Source organism: Megascapheus bottae, chromosome 3, assembly GCF_031878675.1.
Source record: "Megascapheus bottae isolate mThoBot1 chromosome 3, mThoBot2.hap1, whole genome shotgun sequence".
Classification (NCBI taxonomy): Eukaryota; Metazoa; Chordata; class Mammalia; order Rodentia; family Geomyidae; genus Megascapheus; species Megascapheus bottae.
In genome coordinates, this window is record NC_143511.1 from 32226635 (window position 1) to 32253046 (window position 26412).

The 26412-nt window shown below is 46.1% G+C and overlaps 1 long non-coding RNA gene across 1 annotated transcript; it reads left to right on the forward strand.

The window, feature by feature from the left end:
- LOC150065247 (uncharacterized) lies at positions 1 to 26412 on the forward strand. The gene is made up of 3 exons (XR_016534935.1): positions 1 to 948; positions 8006 to 8128; positions 26308 to 26412. It is a non-coding gene; the product is annotated as an uncharacterized LOC150065247 (long non-coding RNA).

Here is a 26412-nt window from a genome sequence, read left to right on the forward strand (position 1 = left end):
GCCAGAAGTGGGGCAGAGATTCAAGCAGTAGAGTGCTAGCCTTGAAAACGCTCCGAGGACAGTGCTCAGGCCCTGAGTGCAAGCCCCAGGACTGGCAATTAAGTAAAGAAACAAACCCATAGTGAGACACCATGCAAACTGTCGACCATAGGAAATTCTTCAGGTCCTCCAACAATTAAAATACAAAGAGGAAGGGAGAGAAGACAGAAGTAAGACACATCAGATGGATCTATTCATCAAAAGAGAATTAACATTAATTACTTGGGCCTTGCATGGTGTCATGAGCATAAAGACGTGAAGGTAGAACAGGGTAATGATGTGAAAATACTAACATAATAAATATGATGTGAAATACTAAAATAATGAATATGATATGAAAATACTAAATGAATATAATGTGAAAATACTAATATAATGAATTTGATTAGAATGCAAACTAATGAGATGAAATATAGCTAAAATACTTAAAGAAGTATATTGTCCTTACCATCTTATATCTAAAGGGCATGTGGCCATAGGAGATAAAACCCCTAGAACAAGGCGCACGGCAGTTCTGATGGAAACGACCAGCACCCAGGCACACGGGATAGAGTAACTGTAAATGACTAAGAGTCCAGACACCTGGCCACAGGAGACAGAGTAAGACACAACCAATCCGAAAGAGACTTTTCTGGGCCCTAACCAATCTGAATCAAGAAAGGAGATTGGGCCTGAGAGGAGCAACAAAGGACCGATATAAGCAAAGGACCCAAAAGGAGCCGCAGCACTCCTGCTGGCCTTGATCGAGACTGTGGTCCGAGGATCTTTGGCCTCCAGGAGCTGCTCCTTACCTTGTCAGAGGACTGACAAGGACCAAGACTGGTTGTACGACGTCAGAGCTCACATACCTGCATCCAACAACAGACTCCCAGGCCCTGTTCCACCTCCAGACTAAGAGATGTCAGAGAGGTAAATTGAGCAAGTGTGCTGGATAGGCAGGACAGAATTAGGCAAGTTAGGGACAAGAATATAGTAACTGTGTTAACTCTGCTAAGCTATGTGAACTAAATAAGCTACACTGCACCCATATTACCTGATGAAGTGGATTGGGACCCCAATAAAGTCACAAACTCTAGCTGATGATAAAAATTCTGAAGTCTATTGCTCTAGCAGGCCCCAGGCTAACTTAACTTGGGAGTGAGCAGCCCCAAATTTTAAGTGGGGGGTTTACAAAGTCAAAGACCACACATAGCCACATGCAGGTGGCCAATAATTTTACACCACTTCATCATCCTACTTCCAGATGGTCAATGGCTGTATGGCAACCATAGAAAGGAACCTATCATTGTAAAAGTCAAAATTGGTGCACACATGCAAGCAAGCAAGAAGGACACAGAAATGGAACTAGGCGCTTTTTTTCTTTTTTATTCTTTTTTCTTTTTTTCTTTTTTTTGGCAAGTGGACTACATAACTTTGGCATGAACTTCATTCCCAGTACTCTTGCCTGAGGATTTTCTGATAAGTTTACTATTTGCCTGAGGATTCTCTAATAATTTTGAGATGTTTTTAGTGACTGTTTTCCTTGAAACTGGCTTATGCTGACAGTTCCCATGAATTTTCTTGTTGGTGGTGGTGGTCATAGGGTTTGAACTCTGGACCTGGGCGCTGTCCCCGAGTTCTTCAGCTCAAGGCTACCAACCTACCCTTGAGCCACAGCCCCACTTCTAGTTTTCTTTTCTTTTCTTTTCTTTCTTTTTTTTTTTGCCTGTCCTGGGCTTGAGCTCAGAGCCTGAACACTGTCCTTGGACTTTCTCAAGGCTAGAACTCTACCACTTGAGCCTCAGCCCCACTTCTGGCTTTTTTCTACATATGCGGTACTGAGGAATCGAACCTGGGTCTTTGTGCATGCTAGGCAAAGCACTCTACCACTAGGCCAAACTCCTGCCCCCCCACCACTGGTTTTTTAGTGGTTAATTAGAGATAAGAGTCTGGAGGGCTGGCTTTGAACCATGATCCTCAGATCTCAAACTCCTGAGCTAGGATTACAGGTGCCACTGTGCCCAGCTAATTTTTTCATGATGTTGGTTGTGGGGCTTAAACTCAAGGCCTGGGTGCAGTCTCTGAGCTTCTTTTTGCCCAAGGCTAGCTCTCTACCACTTGAGCTACAGAGCCACTCTCTCCCATGATTTGTTTTTTTGCTAGTCCTAGAGTTTGAACTCAGGGCCGGAGCACTGCCCTTGGGGTTTCTCAAGTTTGGAGCTCTACCACTTGAGACACAACAACACTTTGGGCTTTTTCTATGTATGTGGTACCAAGGAATTGAACCTGGGTCTTTGTGCATACTAGATAGCATTTTACCAGTAGGCCAAATTCCCAGCCCTTTCCATGAATTTTTTTAGCCCATTTCACTGTCTATTGGTGAATTATTTCATCTGTTCAGGACACATGGATTGTTATTACCTAGACAATGAGCTATATTACCCCTTTTCCAGTTCATATGCTGTTTTTTATCTAATTGTACCAGGTGTGTTCTTTTCCTTTCCTTTCTTCCATTTTTTTCCCTTTTCCCCCCGTTCTTTCCTTTCTACCTTTTCTTCTTCTTCTTGCCTTCTCCCCGGTCCCAGTTAGGGAAATAAGAGCCAACATATAGACTCTACCAGTAAACTGAATCTCCAATCATACCATCTTTTCTCCTCCTCCTCCTGCTCCTCCTCCTCCTCTTCCTCCTCCTTCTTCTTCTTCATCCTGGGGCTTGAACTCAGGGCCTGGGTACTGTCCTTGGACACTTTTTGTTCAAGGCTAGCACTCTGCCACTTGAGCCACAGCGCCACTTCCAGCTTTTTCTGTGTATGTGGTTCCGGGGAATCAAACCCAGGGTTTTGGGCATGCTAGGTGAGCACATTACCACTAGGCCCTGCTCCTGGCCCCACAAGTTCAATCTCTCTTCTAAGCTATGGTCTGTTTCCTGGAATGAAACCAAACAAACATATCTTTGTCAGGGACCTGGTTCTGGGGAAATCCTTAAAGTTAGAATAAGACTCAGCCCCTGACCTTTGACATTACAGCCTCCAAGATGGCAGGCTAACATTCTGGACCCCCTTCCTTCCTTCTTCTCTGGTCTTATCAGTTAACACATCCTCTGCCAGCTAGAGAAGCAGTTAGTACAGCTATCACTAAGGGTAGAGCGGGGGGAGGGGCTTCTCCAACTCCTGTGTTCATGAAGTCTTTCCTGTTTGTGCTCTTTTCCTTGTGGAGTGTGTGGTTTCTCCCTCCTGAAAATTCCAACACATGGATTGGGAAAAATCCCCTACCATCCCTTCTTGTCTCTGTCCACTCTGGCTCATATTTGTGCTGAACACACAGAATTGAGGATAGATAGATAGATGCTTTTTTTTTGCAAGTCCTAGGGCTTGAACTCAGGGCCTGGCACTGTCCCTGAGCTTTTTTTCCCCCAGGGCTAGCACTTTACCACTGAGTCACAGTGCCATTTCCAACCTTTTCTGTTTAGGGTACTGAGGAATCGGACATGTAAGATCCACCCAGGAAGGCCCCCATAGAGCCCCCACCCTTCCCTTCAGCCCCTAGTGCATACACTTCCCCATCCCCTGTAAGCCTCCATCCGGTACCTGTGTTACCTAAGTAACTGGTACACCTGGAGACAGGTACCTTCCCTTTTTCACTTCCTAGACCACCCTGATCACATCTCCTCCCATCCATTCCCTACTCAAACTTGGAGCCAGGGGTCAGCCCTTTTCTGTGGACCTCCACTGTGGATGGACTTGCAGTTGGCTCTCTAATAAATTTCTGCCTGGACCATGTGGCAGTTTACTCTTGGCAAACCTTAACAGAACCCAGGGCTTCATGCATGTTAGGCAGGTACTCTATGGCTAAGCCGTTCCCAGCCTGAGGCTTGATTCTTAGAGGAAGGCCTCAGGCTTCAATAGGTTCCTCTAGTTTCCTCTTTGTCCCATTGACTTTGTACTTTTAACTCTACATCCATCTATCTACATCCAGCTCAAGGTTTTATTAAAAGAGCAGAATCTTCCCCCATAAGCCCCACTGTGAACTGCGAGTGAGGCTACAAAGGAAGTACAGCAAAACTCAGAAGAGGACACCAGTGGCTCATGCCTGTAATCCTAGATACTCAAGAGACTGAGGATCATCATGGTGCAAAGCCAGCCAGACAGGGCAGTCCATGAGATTCTTACCTCCAATTAACCACCAAAAAGCAGGAAGTAGAAGTATAGCTCAAATGGTAGAGTATCAGCCTGGGTAAAAGACATGAACAGTACCCAGGTCCTGAATTAAAATCCTGGGACCAGCCTGCCCTCGGCAAAAACAGACAAACAAACAAACATGCTGATGCAAGAGGTTCATGAGTTCAAGGTTAGTCTGGCCTACATACTAAGAATGACAAGAAACTCCAAAGATACATGTCCTGGGCTGAGGCTGACACTTGTTAGCTCCAAGTGGCCAGATGTACTTATCTTGGGGCCCTAGAACAGAGGCTTGATTCACTAATACCCCACCTTGCCATCTTTCCCAAACCAGATAAACTCATAAGGCAGGCACCAGCACAATACTGGGGCTCCCTTCCTGACCCTACTTGTGACCTATTTACCACCATTTTGTGCCTTTTGTCCCTAGTTACATTCAAAACACCTCTACTAGACAGTGTTAGCATTCTTTCAGACCCACGATAAATACTTGAGATTGTGAGCCAGGAGGGAGTCTCTAGATTTAACTGAAGGCTCCCCCTTGCAGGTTTTTACTCCTCCTAAACTTGTGCTGGTGTTGAGCTGTTCTTTTTGTCTACTCTTTCTCTTGATTTTTCTTTTTCCTTTTTCTGAACTTGTCCCTCAAAGGCATGAAACACAAGTTAAACTTCAGGCTCTGCCTTGAAAATCAGAGGAAGGAAGGAAGGAAGGAAGGAAGGAAGGAAGGAAGGAAGGAAGGAAGGAAGGGAGGGAGGGAGGGAGGGAGGGAGGGAGGGAGGGAGGGAGGCAAATGAACAGGCAAAAGATGGTGTGGTGACTCACGCCTGTAATCCTAGCTACTCAGGAGGCTGAGATCTGAGGATCAAGGTTCAAAGCCCTCCAGAGCAGTAAAGTCCAAGAGACATTTATCTCCAATTAATAACCAGAAAACCAGAAGTGGGGACTGTGGTTCAAGGGGTACGGTAGTAGACTTGAGCTGAAGAACTCAGGGACAATGCCCAGGCCCAGAGTTCAAGCCCCACAACCAAAAAAATGATGATCAAGTCCTGCCTATTCCTTCTTCATTCCTAACATTTAGTGCCAAAACCCAAGAGAGGAAAAGTGCCAGTAGTAACTGGGTCCTCTCCACTCACCTCCTGGTTGCGTCTCACCAGCTCTTTTACCTTCTTCTTCCAAAGCCTTTCTCCATCAGGAATGCAGAACCCTTTGAATTTACTTTGGGCTAAACAGCCTCCTAAATCACCTTGTGGCCTTTGCTTACATAAGTGGTGCATGTTCTCATAGATGGCCACCCTGAATGGCTGCAGATATTATTGGTCTCCTCTGTTAACCCCTATTCTCTCTACTCTACCTCATCCGATCTCTGGACTCTTGCTCTCCAAGCAAGAGGCTCTTGGCCATTTGATGATCAATTCCACTCATCACTTAAAAGCCTTCAGGACAAGGTAACCAGCCTGGTCTGTTTCAGGGGTGACCTGACACAGACCCAGGGACTCCAGGCTTAAGATGTTCAGGCTGACTGATTTATAGTCAAAGGAAATTGACAATTTGTCTACTGAAATCTGTCTGCACTATCATGTACACAATGGCCACCACTGGCCTGAATTTGGAACCTTCCATTTTATTCTTATTTATTTAAACAATCCTCCAGTGAAATGGCAAGGGGTCGGAGGCCCCATTACCCAAGTCCTCCTCTACCTCCACTCCAGAGACCCCTGCCCTATTTTGCCAATCAAGTTTTTCCCTGGCCTCCATTCCAAATGCCACCCCGTCCCGCTCTCCTGCCCTGCTTACCAAGTTCTTTTCTGTAATAAGCCTTCTAGCCATCTCCTCTAGGAAGGCAACTTTCCTTGCCTTGTAGCAATGTCTATCTCTCTCCCCCTTTGCCTCCCCCCCCCCCCCCGCGACAACCCCGGGTCCAGCAATCATTTACTATTACATCACTTCTATTCCTTCTGACATCCTTCCAATTGTGTCCTTGATACTGAGACAAGGCAAGTCCTGGGGATACCCTCTAGGTTCCCTCTGAAAGGCTAGCCCTCCTGGATCAGGGATTCCATAAGCCTAAGTCTTTTCCCCATCCTTGCTCTTGTAATACATTCTTCCTCTCTGGAGCTGGTCTGGATTCTCTAAGTGAAAACGGTCTGCTCCAAGCAAGCTTCTCTGTTGACCTTTGCCCTCTCTTCTCTCCTTTTTTCTCCATCCAAAAGCCCCATAATAGGGGCAGAAAGATAGACAGCATACGCAAAACAAACCTCTCCTTTTGCCTTCATATTCCATTTTCATATACATAAAAAGATTTGGCATGGGAAGAGATGCAAATCATATAGACCCTATATGAAGGACTGATTCCTGCCTCATTCCCTCAGGTCAAGCAAGACACCAGGCACACATGAATGGGCTTCACCACGTGCCTGTCTTCAGGCAGGTTATTCCAATCTAGGCCAGGCCAAAGACACTGGCCTTGGCCCCCAGGAGATAATAGCCCCCCATCCCTCGTGGCCCATTCTACTCTTGGCCTTTCTAAGCATTCCACCATGGGCCCCAAAGAAACCATATCTGGTTTTTTTTCTTCTCTTTTTTTTGCAAGTCCTGGGGCTTGAACTCAGAGCCCGCGAGCTGTCCTTGGGCTTTCTCAAGGATAAAGGATAGAGCTCTACCACTTGAGCCACAGTACCACTTCCAGCTTTTGCTATGTATAGGTGGAACTAAGGAATTGAACCCAGGTCTTTGTGCATGCTAGGCAAACATTCTACCTCTAGGCCAAACTCCCAGCCCTTATTTTTTAATTTTCTGCTTCCTTGTTAAACCCTATAAAAGCCCACCTCAAAATCCTCCTTACTGAACTCTATATAATCCCACCTTAAAATCCAGACCCTCACACCTCTAATCCCATGGGAAGGTCCATGCCCCTCGCTGCTTTTCAATAAACAGTCCTCCCTGCTGATGATCAAGTCTAACCTACGATTTTGTCATTCTCCTCCATTTTCCTAACATATGGTGCCAAAACCTGAGAAAGGAAAAAGTGCCAGGAGTAACAGGGTCCCTTCAACCTGCTTCCTGGCCGCTTCTCACCAGTCTTTTTTACCTTTTCTTTTCAAGGCCTTTCTTCATCAGGAGCACAGAGATCTCTGAGCTCACTCTGGGCTAAACAGCCACCTGAAACAATGGCCTTTACCTACCTAAGTCGGCATGCCCCATGGATGGCCACCATACATGCTCTTGGGGGGAGGGGGTTGAACTCAAGGCCTGAGAGCTGTCCTTGGGCTTTCTCAAGGCTAGAGCTCTGCCACTTGAGCCACAGCACCACTTCCGGCTTTTTGTTTGTGGTACTAAGGAATTGAACCCTGGTCTTCCTGCATGTTAGGCAAGCACTGTACCACTAGGCCAAACTCCCAGCCCTCACCATGCATGGTTTGAGGTATTATTGGTCCCTGCATAAACCCAAAAAAGGCCTTATCTCTCTCCTTCACTCTGTTCCCAGACTGTCCACCTCCAGGCAGGAAGTTCTTTGCCGTTTGACGACCAATTCCATCTACCATCCAAAAGCCTTCCAGCTCAATCTATGGTGGAGGCAATCCACCATGGACCTGCAGACTCTGAGAGTCCCCCCTTTCTGTTTCTGGGGTCCCCATAGTCTCCTGCTGACACCCAAACCCTGGGGACACCTGGAACAGTGGGGCAGGCCCCTAATCCTACCAAATCTAAGGTCTCAGAATCAGCTTGTTGATTAAATCCCCACCCTGTGTCTCCACCTGTTTACAAAAATATGTTGTTCTTATTTCTCAATGCTGTATTTTTTTCCTCAGTTGCAACAGTGTTGTTGCACAGCTTCTGGAAACTGACTCTCCCCACAATTCCTGTAGCCCATGAAACCTTCACAAGACCTTCTTCTCAGAGCCGACTCTACCTCCCAAATTCCCATGATCCAGGTAATATGATCCATGACTGCTGTTTGGAAAATGGAGCATAGAAAAGGAATAGGCCAGACTTGATCATCAACAGGCGAGGACTATTTATTGAAGAATAGCTAGGGGCACAGACCTTCCCACAGGATTGAAGGTTGTGCTCATGACAGGATTTGGGGTGGGATTAGATATGGTTTAACCAGGAAGCAGAAAATTAAAAACAGGTTATGGTCTCTTGGAGGCCCAGGGCAATATTCTTGGCCTGGCCAGTGGTGGAATGTTCCATGTGGGGTGTGGGAGCTATTGTCCCCTGCAAACCAAGGTCGGAATGACCCGCCTGTGGACAAGAACATGAGCATGTGCCTGGTGCTTTGCCTGACTCTGGGGAACAAGGCAGGACTCAATCCTTTAATTGCCCCCTAAATTTTTGTTTAGATTCCACTCAGACCTGTCCATTGCTGTTGCCTCCATTCGTACTTAGAGAAGACCAGCAGGTCTGTCCCCCAATAAAGCTTTGAGCTCATATTGGTCACTTGCCTCTCATTTCTTATACCAAATTTTCCAAATTGTCTCCCAAAGATATCCCATTGGCTTCCCCACATTCTAATCTTAAGACTCTTGCACTGACTGCCTCCACTCCACAGATTCCCCCCCACACCCTCTTACACACCCCCGCGCATCCTGTTCTGTCTACCAAGTCCTTCTCTAACTTCTACACCAGAGGCCTCCACCAACTGCTTTCCTACCCTGCTCACCAAGTCCTTCTCTGCCATAAGCCTTCTAGCCATTTCCTCTAAGAAAAGGGAACTTTCCTTGCCTTGTAGCTGGAAGATTAGCCAGAAGGGTTCAGGCAGGAAAGAGTTTATTGGGAGGAGAGGAAACTGCGGGCCTGCACAAGATGCAAGCATGTGGAGACAGAGAAGGAGAAAGCGAAAAGGAATAGAGAACAGACTTGTGTTGAGCTGGGTTATATAGGGAAAGGCAGGAGGTGGGACCAGAGTGGATGCAGAAATGATCTCAGAGCCTAGGGAATCTCTCATGGTCCGAGGGAAGTGTGTCCAGGATGGTTCAGGAAAACCTCAGAGGATGAGGAAGGGACCTCAGACTAGGATCCTTTGCTTACTCACAGTCAGGTGACTACAGTTAGGTGATTCTAGGCAAGTGAGGACCAAAATGAAGAAATGCTGTCCTCCCAGCAGACCTAACAGAGTGGATTCTCTAAGTGAAAACTGTCTGCTCTGAGCCTGGAAATAGTCAGACAAATAGAATACCCCCAAACAAACCTATCCTTTTTGTCTTTGGGGACTCACCACTAATCCATTCTTTTGCTTTTTCCGGAGCCTACTCACTTCAAAATCAGGGTATTTGCTTTCTCCCTTAAAACTCGTGAGGTTAGCCAGGAATTTGGCCTAGTGGTAGGGTGCTTGCCTAGCATGCACAAAAACCCAGGTTCAATTCCTCGGTACCACATACATGGCAAAAAGCCAGAAATGGTGCTGTGGCTCAAGTGGTAGAGCTCTAGCCTTGAGAAAACTCAAGGACTGTGCTCAGGCTCCGAGCTCAAGCCCAAGACTGGCAAAAAAAACAAAAAACAAAAAACAAAAAACTCCTGAGGTTGCTATAAGCCCCTAGAAGAACTCCTCCCTCCCCCAATTTTCTGAAGGTCCTAAAGACATACACCCACCTAGGAAGAGACAAAGGCCACAAGGATCACATTTCATGTGATCTCTATTCTCCTTGTAATCTTTTTTTTCCCAACATTGTTTTAAGGTTTTCTGTTCTTATTATCAATGGTCATTTAAGAAGGGAGATTCTGTTAAATTCTGCTTGTTACAGGTGGGCGTGTTGGCTCACGCCTGTAATCCTAGATACTCAGGAAGCTGAGATCTGAGGATCAAGATTCAAAGCCAGCCCAGGCACAAAAAGACCTCAGACTCCAATTAACCTCTTGAGCCAAGCCCCACTTCCCATTTTCTAGAGGTTAATTGGAGATAAGGGTCTTGGGTCCTTTTGTGCCCAGGCTGGCTTTGAACCTTGAACCTCAGATCTCAGCCTCCTGAGTGGCTAGGATTACAGGCATGAGCCACCAGGCCCGGCTCCAATGAACGCCTTTTAATGTAAGCTGCCTTGAATACAGAATTAAAAGGACACCGACTCCTGCAGTTTTGTTGCAAATTACTAAGGCTTAGTGACACATACATTGTCTTAGCCTCAGTATTCTAAGGGGTTATATGTAATTCAGAATAACTGTATTTCTGTTTGATCTCCTTGTGGCTTTAATCAGAAATAAAAAGCGTTATTTTTATTTATTTTTTTTTTTTGTGGCAAAGACTGCAGTTCAAAGCCAGCCTGAGTAGAGCAATCCTTGAGAATTCATCTCTTCATTAACTAGCCAGGCTGGAAGCATGACTAAACAATCAGCAAAATTCTAGAAGTGGTGATGTAGCAGATTTTGGAAATGGCACTGTGGCTCAAAATGGTGGAGCGCTAGACTTGAACAGAAGTGCTCAGGGACAGTGCCCAGGCTTTGAGTTCTAACCCCATAGAGATGCCAACTGGGAAAAGCCATCCCGGCAACAAGCACCTAGACCCCTGGGACAAAAGCCTAGTACTGGAGTAAGAGGAGATGGTGTTACTTCCTAAATGGAATTACTCTTTCAAAACTAACCAGAAGCCATGCTCAGTGGCACTTTCAGTACCTTAGTTGGACTGCATCCTTCCCTTAAAATGTCTACAGGTTAAAAATGTTAGCCACCCGTGGAGGCTCCCACCTGTAATCCCAGCTACTCAGGAGGCTGAGATCTGAGGATCGTGGTTCAAAGCCAGCCCTCAAGACTCTTATCTTCAATTAACCACTAGAAAATGGGAAGTGGGGCTGTGACTTAAGAGGTAGGGTGGTAGCCTTGAGCTGAAGAGCTCAGGGACAGCGCCCAGGCCCAGTGTTTAAGCCCCATGAACAACAAAAAATCTAACCAGAGCCAGGAGATCAAAAGAAAATAGTTAATGCCCATCCAATTATGCCCATTAATGTTCGTCTAAAATTCATATTTGTCATCCTTCTAACTAGACAGGAACTTACATTCTTGCCTTTGTTACTTGCTACTTACAGGAAATGATCAAGGCCTTTTACCAGGCCTTAACCAGCCCAACCCAGCCCTAGCTCCTGACTGGTTATGGGCTAATGCTCCAAATGGAACTTTTCTGGCTTGTGACCATGGTGTGTTCTATGTCATTCATATCAATCAGTCCTGCCCTGCTACCTTGTCAGCTATTTTCCTGATCCCATCATTTTAAAGTTTCTCTTTAATAGCCCTACCTCAGGACAAGTGGTTCCTTCTCTAGAAGGATAAAAGGAAGGACACAACTAAGGGAGGCATAAAAACAGGTCTCTCCCACCCCGTCAAGTCCTTCAACTATTATCCCTATCAATGTTTCTGTAAGTAAAAATCACCCCTGTCCCCTGTCCCACTGTCTCCTGCCAGTTTTGTAAGCTAACTCTCAACCATTCCTTCCCAATCATATCCCAACGTCTGTTATCTTTATTAGGGAGGGATCTGCTTTCTAAACTTAAAGTTTCTTTAGATATACCCCCTTTAAAATCTACTATTTTCTTCCTCCAAATGAAATAGGACTTGGATGAGCCCTCGTCCCCAGCGTAACTCTTTGCTTTCCCTGCCTTCCTGCCTTAAGTTAACCCCATAATTGGGGACACTTTGTGCCCTGTTGTGGCCTCTTACTACGAACCTGTCTTTAAAAGATCCCAGGACTTTCAAAGCCCAAGACAAATACCCAGTTCCCCCCACCACCCACTGAGGGCTAAAATCTATTCTCCATCTTCTCTCTGCCTCTCTTTTAACTCCTATGCATTCTCACCGTAACACCCCAATCCTAGGAATCAAAAACCAAATGGCTCCTATTGCTTAGTTCAAGACCTCTGTAAAATGAACCAAGCAATTGTTCCAACATGTCCTATACATCCTTCTCCCCAGGTTCCCTCCAATTCCCCATAGTTTTCCTTCTTTGACCTAAAAGATGCTTTCTTCACTATCCCGATACACCCCTCTTCTAGGCCACTTTTTTCCTTTACCTGGGAATACCTGGATACCCTGCAGGTGCAGCAACTAACCTGGGCAGTGTTCCCCAAGGACGTCTCGACCGCCCATATTATTTCTCCAATACTTTTCTATGAGACCTCTCCTCACTAAATCTCTCCTCATATCTCCTCCAATATGTAGATGATCTCTACAGCCAAATACACTACTCTCCCTCACCTCTTGGGGTTACACACCCTCCAAGGACAAAGCTTAGATATGCCAAAAATCAGTTACATATTTGTGACTAATTGTTTCCCGACAGAGCCAAGCAATAACTCCCCATAGGGTCCATGAGCTCCTTAATTATCAATTAGCCCAATCCAAAAGACATCTCCTGGCCCTCGTTGGCCTTTCAAATTTTTCTGTATATGGATCCCCAACTTCTCCCTCATAGCCCACCTTCTACTACCCTACCAAGTAAGGAGTCCCTCAATGAGCCCTGCCTGTCCCCTGACTCTCGACTTCTCTCAGCTTTAACTCTTATCTGTCCAAGGCCTCTACCCTCTCTGTCCCCAACTTTAACAAACCCTTTTTTTTTTCCTTTCTTACACACAAAGGGCAGGCCTTAGCTATTCTGTCAAAAAGGAGGAGAAATCTTTTAGTCCTTGGCATACCTATCCAAGCTTTCTTGTCTGCCTCAACCCCAGAATCTGAATCTCCACTTCATTCCTGCTCTAAAACCCTAGATCTTTCTCTAAATCTGTTCTCCCATATCTCAGACCTGCCTATCCCAGGAGCCCCTGACTGCTTTATTGATGGCAGTTCTTAGATGTTCCCCTTATACAACAGGATATGCCATTATTCAAGGAAATCCAGAGGAGCCTGGAATAGTCCCAACTTTCACCTACCAGAAAACTTTCTGTCTGCTCCAATCCTGGAAGCAGTTAGACCTCAAACAAAACTTTTCCTTTTCTCCTTCTTGAGTCCACTCAACTCATAATCTGAATTCTGAATCTCTCCCTTAAGGCAAACTCCTTGAGGAGGCTACAGAAGAAGAAATCCCTCTCTCTAAGCTCTTCCCTATCTTTATCCAGTTGCTCAAACATTCACTTTCAGTGCCACATCCTCCATTTTCCTAACACCCTCTCTCAGTCCTCTACAGGCTTTGGAAACTAACACCAAGAAGGAGATAAGGACACATGGCCTGGGTTTTTCTGAACCCCCACCCCTCTGCAGCCAGATTACTTTTCCTTTTGCTCTTCTAGATGTTAAGATCAAAGCCTTATACTAGTTTGCCTCATGATCAAATTATTTTAAAGATTTTTGTTCCAGTTATGACTGTTGCTTAAGCATGAAAATTGTTAAAATCTGTGAGGGAGCTAGGAGGGCTTGGCTTCAGAAATGCAAATGTCACAGCCCCTTCTTCATCTCGTGATGGGCATACCCTGGGTCCTGGAGACAGGGACAAGCATTGAACTTGGCTCTTAGGCTGCTGGACCGTCTGTCAAGTGCCTGGGACTGATCCTGCCCCCTGACCTTATCCTAGTTGAACCTCTTAACAGCCCAGGTGCCAGGACACCATGCCATTTGTCTCCATGTTCATACATTTGCCTACATGCTTGTGTCCTCCTGTCAACCATGGCATCCCACTTCAGCTTCTCATTGGAGCCAAAATGGTTTGTTGGTACTGTTTTTGTTATTTCCTTCCTCTCTAAAGGATTCCAGGATTCCATCCTTACCCACTGGTTGGTGACCTTGGTGGAAAGGCTGCATAGTGGGGACAGAAACTCCTACAGGAAAGGCATGCCCCTTGTGAAATTCCAGGGCCCTGTGGTTGTTTCTGCCACTCTTGACAGCCACCTTGCCAACACCAGACATGCTATCTAAACATGTTTTTGGAGTTACTCAAAAATCTTTTGAAAGTAAATCTCTGTTTCTCTGTCTTATTTTATATTTATATATATATATATATATATATATATTTTGGGGGGGAAATCAGGAAATCAATCCCTCTAGAAATTAGAGGTGGGGGTAGCAGATGTATTCCAGACTACCTTTCTTCCTCCCATGCTGAGTGGAAGTGGCTCACTCAGTGACATATAGAGTTAAATGATACGGTTGTGTTGGGGGGTCCCACTCCTGGTGGGAGAGGCCCCATCTCAGCCCACTTATGGGGAACATCAGAACAGAACATCACAACAGAACATCAGGCAGGCAGGCAGGCCGCCTGGTAGGCTAAGAGATCAGTTTCAGTCAAAAACTCCCCTCCTCCAACTAATTCATATGCTAAAATGTTTTGCTAACACCAGCAAACCCTAAAAAGATAAGACTGCTCTGTTCCTAACCAACTGTGATATAGCTGGTTCACCAGCAGTACACCAGCTTGTGAACGCCAGTGCACGCAGAGAAGGCAACTGGGAGATTTCAAATGTCTTAAACCAATCTCTGTAGAAAATTACAGGCAACCCTGCAGGAGATGTGACAATCCATCCAAGAGATACTGGAAGATGCTACTGCAGCCTAACCGAGATCCAGCCCATCTCTTCTGCCTAGACCATCCTGACTTCCTCCACTGTGGTAAAAGTGGATTCCTGCCTGGCTCCATTACATACGACTAAAGGCTTCTGACTCAGGATGGGGACACAACTCAGATAGATCCACTGAAGCTGGGACTTTTACATCATCCTGACTCTTTGCCCTCTTAGCTGGTATTCATGTCTGTTCTCTTTCACCTATGGATAATGTTAACCCTCACAAGTTAGATCAAGAGGGCTGTGTGAGCAAAGGAAATAATGCGATTTTATTTCTATGCTATTTTACAATCAAATACATTTTGGTAAATAGCAACATTTGCTGAATATGCCAAGTAGCTCACTGTGCCAAGTTTGGATATCTGGCACAGCACTGGTGTTTATAACTCTTGCAGTAAGAAACTGTCAGTATAGTCAAAAATCCTACTCAGTTGCTGCTTATCTCTACTGAATTTTGTCATTGCAAAACTCGTTAACAAGTACTTGTTGATCAATCCTTAACAAGTTGCAGGTAAGCTCTATTCCTATTGGTCTCCTTGTTTAATTGGAAATATAACAGGGCTTCTATGGCAAAGACTCCTTTGATTGCCAGCCATCCTGGGCAGAGAAAAATCTCTCTATAAAACTCCATCTCAGGGCCGGGAGTTGCCGGGGCCTACCGGCAGCAAATTGGGGTTCCTGAAATAGGGGGCAGGGACTGGAAAAATTAGAAGAGAGACGAACACATCAGGTCCGGGAGGTCTGCAGCCCAGGCAAAAACTGCAGCGCCCCATTTATTCTCAACTCAAAGTTTATATCCCTTCTTGAGACCAGGGCACTGCCAGGTGTTCCATCCAGATGGTTAATCAGGGAACTGTTGGGGGTTACATTCATATGGTAAATCTCAGATCAATTGAACAGGAGAAGGCCAAAAAACAATAAGACAATCAAGCAATTATCTGATGCAAATCAAAGTACAGTTTGATTCCACTCTTGCTCCCGACAGGGAGTTTGGCCTAGTGGTAGAGTGCTTGCCTAGCCTGCACAGAGAGCCTGGTTCAATTCCTGGGTACCACATACATAGGAAAAAGCCAAAAGTGGTGCTGTGGCTCCAGTGGTAGAGCTCTAGCCTTGCGAAAGTCCAAGGACTGGCTAAATAAATAAAAATAAATAAATAAAAAGTTAATCAGAGCCTAGAGATCAAGAGAGGTAGTTGCTAACCACTCCTGTCCAGCCCTAGCATTTGACTGGTTATTTCTAGCCAGTATACTACATTCTGCCCTTCATAATGGGCCCCCACCTCCTTTACCCTCTCCTTAATTACCTCCCTAGCACTGGTGGCACTACAGAATCGCTGAGTCCTAGACCTCCTAACTGCTGACAAAGGTGGAACCTGCCTTTTGTATTTTTTTCTGTGGGTCATAGGGCTTGAATTCTGCCTGGGCACTGACTCTGAGTTCTTGAGCTCAAGGCTACCGCCCTACCCCTGGGCCTGGGCATTGTCCCTGAGCTCTTCAGGGACATTCGCCTATCGACTGCCCCTCCAACTGGCACCCTAGACCACCGGCATTTAGCCCCCACCACGCCCCTGTCCAGCAGCAAGTAGCCAGATCACTATTGTTGCCCTATTAGCCAAGCAAAAATGCTGAGATGTCAGGCCACTGGGCTGCCTATATCACTCCCTAGCCTCGAACCCTGATCTGGAGCTGCCCCCCTGTAAGAATGCCTACTGATTAACAATTCCCTTTTACCCCAGCCTTAAAAGTCCTGCTACAACCAGCTAGACCTGGTGTAACCTCTCTGGGTTCACCCAGGGAGTTCGCCTAGGAACATACTCCAATCAATTTTCCTCTACTTGCCTTACTTCTCCCGGCTCTTTTCTCACCTAAAACCTAACCTTATAGTTATCAATGTAGAATCAGAGCATTCTCTATATGCAAAGATTTCCTAAGGCTATGACATCTGCATTTCTCTAAAGCATCTGCATTCAGTGAATAGCCTTTCTTACCTCTAGACATTTCAGCATTAAGTTGAGAACTCCCTCCAACAAGCAGGAGGCACCAGGATGGCTGCAAGAAGTAAGTAGACTCATGCTCCGGTGACTCAAGCCTGTAATCCTAGCTACTAAGGAGGCTGAGATCTGAGGATCAAGGTTCAAAGCCAGCCCAGGTGGGAAAGTATCCATGAGACTTTTTTGTGTGTGTGTGCCAGTTGTGGGGCTTGAACTCAGGGCTGGAGCACTGTCCTTGGACTTTTCTCAAGGACAGAGCTCTACCACTTGAGCCACAGCACCACTTCTAGCCATATATATATATATATATATATATATATATATATATATATATATATGTATGGTACTGAGGAATCAAACCCCAGTCTTCATGCATGCTAGGCAAGCACTCAACCACTAGGCCAAACTCCTGCCCCCACCCATGAGACTCTTATCTCCATCTAACCACCAAAAAACTCAGAAGTGACGCACTAGCATTCGCTACAACTCGAAGTGGCAGAGCACTAGCATTGAGCAAAGGAGTTCAGGATTAGTGCCCAGGCCCTAAATTCAAGCCCCACAACTAAGAGAACAAAAAAAGATCCAATCCTCTTTATTGCTCAAGAAATTACAAGGATTTGAGAGGCCTGGCTAAGATAGAAGACCAAAATACATACTTCTTATTCTATCACCAGATCAAGCAGCTTTTTTGAAATGTCATTTCAGAAAACATCAGAAAAAAATCACAGTCATTTCTATCATCAGCCATCTTATCAGCAAAGTTTTCAAGTAATGGGAAACTGCCAAGTTCACAGGGATGGATATAAACCTCAAATTTTAATCTCTTAAAATTATGAATGTTATCTCTAGTAGCAAAATACAGTTATTTCCCTGCAAAAGAGAGTTATACATTGTTACATTTTGAGAAAATGTTGGTAAGATTCCCAACTCTGAATTAGTGGTAGTCGTTCTTTTTTTCCCCCATTTTCTTTTCTGTCCCTTACTTCTTTCTTTCCTTTTCTTTCTTTTATTTTTTTGGTACCAGTCCTGGGAATTGAACTCAGGGCCTGAGCACTGTCCCTGAACGTCTTTTGCTCACGGCTAGCACTCTTACCGTTGGGCTGCTGGGATCGTCAGGGCAGCAGAGACCACTCCCTCTTCCAATAAATGGCTGCAGTCCAATACACCTGCGCAATGCTGATTGTACCTGCCTGGTTGATCACAATCCCCGTAAGGTGAAATATTTTTCTTCCCTGCCTATCAAAACCCCAACCTGCTTAGGTTCCAGCGCAACCTCTATGGTCCCAACCAGGAGGTTCACCCAGGAGGTACTCTAATAAACTTTCTGTTGTCTCTACTTACCCTCATGTCTTTCCTCTTCCTCAGACCCTTACTCTTACCACTTGAGCCACAGCATCACTTCTGGCCTTTTCTGTTTATATAGTGCTGAGGAATCCACAGGGCTTCCTGCAGGTTAGCCACATTTCCAGCCCTGAATCATTCTTTCTATAATGCTTTCCCCAAAGACAGAGGCTAAATCCACTTACTGAACCCAGACAATTACACAGGCTTTTCCTCAAGACAACTGTGTTTCATGCACAGCTCCATCTCATTATTAAAAATAATAATAGATAGAGAACCAGGAGTGTGGCCTAGTGGTAGAGGGCTTGCCTAGCATGCATGAAACCCTGGGTTCCATTCCTTGGTACCACACACACACACACACACACACACACACACACACACACGAAACCCAGAAGTGCTGCTGTGGCTCAAGGAATACAACATTAGCCTTAGAAAGTCCAAGGACGGTGCCTAGGCCTTGAGGACTGGCGAAAACAAAATAATAACTGTGTACTTGAGACTCTACATGAAGCTGACACATCTTTTTTTTTTTTTGCATGTATATGTGTATGTGGGGGTCTTGGAGATTGAACTCAGCCTGGGTGCTATCCCTGAGCTCTTCAGCTCAAGGCTACCACCCTGTCCTTGAGCCAAGCCCCACTTCCCGTTTTCTAGAGGTTAACTGAAGATAAGGTCCTTTTGTGTCTGGGCTGGCTTTGAACCTTGATCCTCAGATCTCAGTCTCTTGAGTAGCTAGGTTTACAGGTGTGAGCCACTGCTGGCTTGGGTTTTTTGTTTTGTTTGGTTGATCCTGGGACTCAAGGCCTAGCCTCAGTCTTTGAGCTTTTATGCTCAAGGCTAGTGAAGGACTGATTCGCATCCTATTACCCCAGGTCAAGCAAAGAACGCTCTGTGTCTCACCTGCTTGCCTTCAGACAGGCTATTCTCCTACCTAGGCTCAGCCTAAAGTCCACATCCTTCCAGGTGGGACATTCCACTCTGGACCTAACTGAAAGTACCCATCCCTAGCCACTGGGGAATTCCAATCTTATTTTTACGCCTTTGTTTTCATGTTAAGAGCCACGTAAGCAGGATCCCAAGTCCAGTCCCTCCAAACCCATGGGAAGTCTATGTCCTTTGCTGACAATAAACAGTCCTAGCCTAGTGATGATTGAGTATGGTCTATTTTTCTGTTTTCCTCTATTTTTCCTAATAGCTAGCACTTCACCATTCCAGCCACAGTTCCATTTCCAGCTTTTCACTAGTTAATTGAAGAACCAGGGCCTCGTGGACTTCCTGCCTGTGCTGGCTTCACACCACAATACTAACATCGCAGCCTCCTGCGTAGCCAGTGAGCCACCAGTGCCCGGCTTCCAGTTTTGTTTTGTTGAATTTGAGCCCACTGGCTATGGCTAGAGTGGAGCTCAGAGAGGCAGCTGCAGGTTGATGACATGTGTGAAGAATCATCCCAACGGCAAAGGGCGACCCAAGCTTGTGGAGCTGTTTGCCCGTAACACCCATGTTTCTTACCTCTCAAGGCACACGCACGCGCGCACACACGATTTCCCTGAGTGGATCCTTGCGGTCCTGGGTTTCTTTTCTCCTCCGACCGCAAGGGGCAGTCAAGGTTTCGAGGCGAGCTAGCCGGCTCTCTCTCTGGTCTCCCTCCCAGGCCCCTCCTCCCGTTCACCGAGGTGCCTCTATGGTTCTTCCTGCCATTCGTCGGGAGGGGGCGCCACGCGCAGGCGCGAGTTGACGCCGGAAGGAGCGCGGCGGCGGCGGCGGCGGCAGTACCTTCCGGAAAGCCCACTGAAGGTGCTTCAACGGCCGGTTGAGGGGTGACGGCGCTCGTCTCTCTGAACGGTGAGTAGGTGTCCGGCACGGGCGGGCTGATGTGCGGTCCTGGGGTCGCGAGGACCCCTCCGGTCTGAGGAGGTGGGCGCGGGCCGGGCCGTGAGGCCGCAGGGGCTCGGAGCTCAGGGGCGCGAGCTGGGGTCCGGGACTGAGGTAGGAGCGCGGTGCGCAGGGGGCCGGGGAGGGCAGGGAGGCGGGAGCGGACGAGGCGCCGGGGTCGGGGGGGTCCAGCTTCGTCCCGGTGCTTGAGGGAAGTTTGGCAGGTCAGTTACCCGAGAGACCGAGCCCCCTTCGGCGGCCACTGGTCTCTGTGTCCGGGCGGAAGGCGGCGGTGCCCAGCCTGGACGCGGTAGGAGGTGGCTCGGGCGGACTGACTGAGGCCCCGGCTGAGTGACGGCCCGGCTCGGGGCCTCTCCCCCCCCTCCACTCGTGCTTCCTCCACTCAGCTTTTGGGAGCGAGTTGGCTTCCGTCACTCTCCATCCCGGCCTGGGTTCCGTCCCCGGGGCAGGGCCTGTAGTGCTGGTGCTGCCGGCGTTCTCACGGGGCCTGGCACACGCCTGGGCGTGGGGTTGCCGGCTCCTGAGGTCTCGACCCCCCTGTGCTGGGTCTTCCAGGAACTTGTAGACACTTTGGACCAGGGTCGGCGGGTTTCCTAGCTGCCTGGAGGATGGGACGCTTACAACCTAGCAGAGCTTGTGATGGATGTCTAGGTATTTTGATAGTTACAAAGATCAAAGACATGGGGCTGGCCATGTGGCTTAGTGGTAGAGTGCTGCCAAGTGTGCAGGAAGCCCTGGCTTCCATTGCTCACTACCACATAAACAGCAAAGTCCAGAAGTGGCGCTGTGGCCCAAATGGAAGAGCACTAACTAGCCTTAAACAAGGAGAGGCCCAGGGACAGTGCCCAGATCCTGAGTTCAAGATCAGAGATGAAACGCTATGTCCTACCGTTTTGTTTAATTTTTTTTTTTCCTGTTAGTCGTGGAGCTTGAACTGTGGGCACAGTCCCTGTCCCTAGCAGCTCAAGACGAGCCCTCCATCACTTTGAGCCTATGGTCACTTTCAGTTTTCTGGTGGTTTTTTTATTTTTTGGTTAGAACAGAGTTTGAACTCAGGACCAGATGCTTACAGTGTAGGCTCTCTACCAGTTACGCCATATCCCAGCACCTTATCCCACTATTTTTTTTGCAAGGGGGGGGGGCGGGAATCATGGTGCTTGAACTTCCCCTGGGCACTGTGCTTGAGCTCAAGGTTACCACCCTACCCCTGAGCGTGGGTGTTGTCCCAGAGCTCTTCAGCTCAAGGCTACCTCACTACCCTTGAGCCCAGCCCCACTTCCCATTTTCTAGTGGTTAGTTGGAGTTATAAGTCTCAGTCCTTTTGTGCAGGGGCTGGCTTTGAACCTTGATCCTCAGATCTCAGCCTCCTGAGTAGTTAGGATTACAGGTGTGAGACACAGTGCCTGCCTATCCCACTATTTTGTACTTGAACTTGAGAATCATATCCAGGACTGAGCTACACCACCAGTCAGCCCACCCCAGATTAGTAAGGAAAGACACAGCCATAAAGTAGCCTGGCTTTTTGTTGGATTTGTTTGCAAAATTTATGGTGCCTAAGGATAGAGAGGTGAAGTTGAAGACTGGGAGAACTTGGGCCTCAATTTTAGAACCTTGTAGTCTTAGAGGCTTTAGATTTGTAAGGTTAACAGCAGCTAATAAAAGAAACCTCTGGAAACCCCTGTAATGATACCTAATGAAGAAGTTGAAGATGGTTGCTAGAGGCTCACACCTCTGATCCTATCTACTCAGGAGACTGAGAGCTGAGGATCACCGAAACCAGCCAGCCCCGGGAAGGAAAGTGCCAGAGACACTTATCTTCAGTTAACCACCAGTTCAGAAGCCTTGAAGGCCAGTGCCCAAGCCCCGAGATCAAGTTCCCTGAGAGACAACTCAGAGAACATATCCAGTCAGTGTGAGGGTGTGGGTGCACGTGGGTGTATGCGTGCATGCACACACACTTGAACCATGAATCAGAGGGGTTGTAAATTCATGAATGAAGTAGGAGATAAGAGCATGTGCTTGTTAACTACAGAATGAAGCCTACTACACAATATGTTTGCTTATTTGGTGCCAGTAATGGGACTTGAGCTCAGGTTCTGAGTGCTGACCCTGAGGGTCTTCATTCAAGGCTGGCACTTTACCACTTGAGCCATAGCTCCACGTTGGCTTTTGTTTTTAATTTTTTGCTAGAGCTCAGGGCTGGAGCTCTGTCCCTGAGCCCCTATGCTCAGGGCTAGTGCTCTACCATTTGAGCCACAGCCCCATTTCTGGCTTGTTATGATTATGTGGTGCTGAGGAATTGAATCCAGAGCTTCTATGAGTGCTAGATAAGCACTCTACCACTAATCCACATTCCTAGCCCCACTTGGCCCCCCCCTTTTTTTTGGCCAGTCTTGGGGCCTGAACTCAGGGTCTGAGCACTGTCTTTGAGCTTTCTCAAGGCTAGAGCTGTACCACTTGAGCCACATCATCACTTCTGGCTTTTACTGTGTATGTGTTAATGAGGAATTGAACCTGGGTCCTCAGGCTTGGTAGGCACTCTTGCCACTAGGCCAAAATCCTGGCCTTTTTTTTTTTTTTTTTTTTTTTATCATGGGACTTGAACTCGGCCTAAGCACTGTCCCAGAGCTCTTCAGCTCAAGGCTGCCACTCTACCCTTGAGCTAAGCCCCACTTCCCATTTTCTAGAGGTTAATTGGCCATAAGGGTCTTTTTGTGCCCCGGCTGGCTTTGAACCTTCATCCTCAGATCTTAGCCTCCTAAGGTTTTGGTTGGTTTTTTTTTTGTTTTTTTTTTTTTTTGCTATTTGAGTTTGATGGACTTTCCTACTGGCATTTGTCTTCAAGATTCTTAGATTTCAGTCTCCTGAATATTTAGGCATGAGCCACTGGCACCCGGCATGTTTGCTATCTTCTTGGTTTTGCTGTGTTCTAATATTTTCTGGTAGGAGTTTATGGGGACTGAACCCCATACTAGGTAAACTCTTTCCTATTGTTTCTTTTTTGTCTTTGAGATCTCACTAACTTTACTCTGCTGGCCACAAACTCAGTATCCTACTACTTCCACCCCTTGAGTAGTATTAATACTTCAGCTTTCCAGACATCTAAGCCTATTCCATGTATTTATTTCTGTTTTGAAATTGTTATTCTAGCCAGACGCAGTGGCTCACACCTGTAATCCTCACTATTCAGGCAGCTGAGATCTGAGGATCACAGCTCAAAGTTAACCCCAGGCACTAAAGACTCTTATCTCACGTTATTAACCACTAGAAAACCGGAAGTGGTCCTGTGGTTCAAGGGATAGAGTGGTAGCCTTGAGCTGAAGAGTTCAGGAACAGATCCCAGGCCCCAGAGTTTAAGCCCCACAACCGACAAAAAATAAGTAATTTAAAATTGCTACTGCAAAGGTGATGTACAGAGGAGTTAGTTACATCAATCAGGTGAAGAGTATATTTCTTGCTGGGTGCTCTTGTAGCTCACACCTGTAATCTGAGGATCATGTTTCAAAGCCAGCCCAGGCACTAAAGGTTGTGAGACTCTTAAATCTCCAAATAACCACTGGTTTTCTTACCTGAAGTGGATCTGTGGCTCAAAGTAGTAGAGCGCTAGCCTTGAGTTGAAGAACAGGCCCAGAGTTCAAGCCCCACAACTGACAAAAGTTCATTTCTTTACCCACACATAATAGTAACTTTATACATCTTTTTCAATGTTGTGGTTCTGTTATTCACTTTATCTTTTCTTTTGGGAGGGGGGAGGAGTCTTGTGACTTGAACTGGGGCCTGAACAGTCCTTGGACTTTCTCAAGGCTAGCGCTGTGGCCACAGCACCACTTCTGGCTTTTTCTATGTATGTGGTACTGAGGAATCAAACCCAGGTCTTCGTGCTAGGGAAGCAACTCTACCACTAAGCCAAACTCCAGCCCCTCAGTTTATCTTAAAAGAGATGACAATGGGATGTTGAAAAAGACTTTATCTGGTCACAAAACTTGTAAGGCGTAGAGCTGCCGCATGAGTACAAACTTCTTACACTTAATTATCCTGCTACATTTGAACATGTTATTTATTCAGAAGTACCTGTGAATCCTCGGTTTGTACCTGGTGTTGGTGTGGGTCCTGAGGCTGTGGAGTGAATAAAGTTCGTGTTCCTTCCTTCTTCAACTTAAGTCCTAGCAGAGGAGATAGATATTCAGCATGGTTTTCTAAATAGCTGTTAACTTAGTGTGTGGTAAGCACTTTTCACAAAATGAGGGATATGTGAGTTAACCTGGTAGAGGTTATCTAAGTGTAGATTCTCAAAAAAGGTTTTCCTCTCGGGGATGAAGAGCCTAACAATGAATAGAGGTAATGGGGTTGGTGAGAGGGAGTAAAAAAGAGTAATCCAGCCAGTGAATAAGTTGGAAGACAGGAGCCTGGCATGGTTAAAGATCCAAGCCATTGTCCCTGGAGAATGTGGATAAGGGATGCAATACGAGATGATCCTCCCTATGTCACCAAGGGTCAGATATTACAAGTCATTGACCACATAACATGATTTGATTTGATTTATTTGAGGCCTTGAGTTCAATATTCCCCCCACCAAACATATATAAAGAAAACATTCTACTGCTGTGAATTAAGATACATTTGCCTGTCTCAATATCTAGATCAGTTTTCAAAGGACAGTCTTAAAATCCTTAACCAGCTTAAAGATTGTGGATTTGATTTCTGGTGTAAATGTTTTCCTATCCCACCAATAATGGGATTTTTAGTGCTATTTAAACGTTTCTTTAATTCCGGACTAATGATTTGTGGTTACATCTGCAGTTACAGATGATACTAAATAGTTATTTTGTCTTGCCTACATATCAGAGTTAACACAGTACATTTTCCTATTCTGAGCTCATATTCTTTGCTTGTCCTCTAGTCACCTGATTTCAGCATCTAGGTCAAGTTGGGCTCCTTTTTTCCTCTTGTATATGATGGCTAATTATATACATAATCCCATTGAAACTAATTGTTAGGACCCCGCCTATTCTTCTGCCCTTGTTAAGGCTTTGGTAGACTCCATTTCCTGACACCAAATGTCTTCTATAGACTTAACTCATTGCAGCTAATGTACAACTCTTGTTCTATTGGTTCACATTGATTAGAAAAGAAAATCTGACTGCTACATCAGTTATCCATCAACATATTCCAAATTACCTGGAAACTTACTGGTTTCATACAGCAATTTGTTTTGGGTGGTGGCAGGGTTGGTCATGGGGTTGAACCCTGGGAACTGTCCCTGAACTTCTTTTGCTCAAGGTTCTAATACTTTACCACAGCTCCACTTGTGGTTTTCTTGGGGTTAATTGAAAATAAGAGTCTCACTGATTTGCTGCCTGGGTGGCTTTAACTGCAATCTTTAGAGCTCAGCTTCTTGTATAGCTAGTATTACAGCTGTACAGCGCCCAGCCATACAAGAATTTTATTTGTTACCAGGTTTTGGATTTTGTTTTTTCCTTGTCAGTCATGGGGCTTGAACTCTGGGCCTGGGTGCTGTCCCTGAGCTCTTCGACTCAAGGCTATTGCTGTACCACAGCACCACTTCCAGTTAATTGGTGGTTAATTGGAGATGAGAGTCTCTCAGACTTTAGTGCCTGGGCAGGCTTTGAACTAGGATCTTCAGATTTCAGCCTCCTGAGTAGCTAGAATTACAGGTGTGACCCACCAGCACTTGGCAAGTGACTTTCTTAAAATCTGATGCCAGCATGAGGTGATAAGACATTTGTGCTCCAGCTGTGTTGTACTTTGTCATCTTTGAGATCCAGAGCACAAGGACAGAATCAGCAACTATGAGCCCCAAATCAACATTTCCCCCTTTTTAAGTTTTGTTATCTTAGGTGTTTTGTTTTTTTCCCCTTTTAAGTTTTGTTATTTAGGTATTTTGCTGCTGCTGCTGCTGGTGGTGGTAGTGGGGTCTGAACTCTGGGTACTGGTGGCTCACACCTGTAATCCTAGCTATTCGGGCTGAGATCTGAGGATCACGATTCAAAGCCAGTCAAGGGCAACCTGGGCGGGAAAGTACGTCCAGATAATCGAAGAAGCCAGAAGGGGAGCTGTGGCTCAAGTACAGTGCTAGCTTTGAGCAGAGAAGTTTAGGGTCAGTGCCCAGGCCTAGAGTTCAAGCCCCAGGACAAGGAAAAAGAAAAGGCATAAGATTTCTTCCTCATTTGACTGCTGATTACTTGTAACAAAACTCTTTATTATGATGGCATTTACCATACACAAAGGGGTTTCTCAAATTTAGTCACCAACGTAACTAAACAAGGTAAGAAGACTGCTTACATTTCAATGAGGGTCATAGTCATGATGTTTTGCCATGTGCCAGGCACTTTACTAGGCACTTATGTAACTTAATTATATTTAAACAACCATGTTGTTCTTGTTTTATAGGTGAGGGACCTGGAGTCTGAAGATTTAACGGCTTACCCCAAAGGTACTACTGATACATTAGGTGGTGAGGCCAGGATTCTGACTGAGGCCATCTGATCTGAAGTT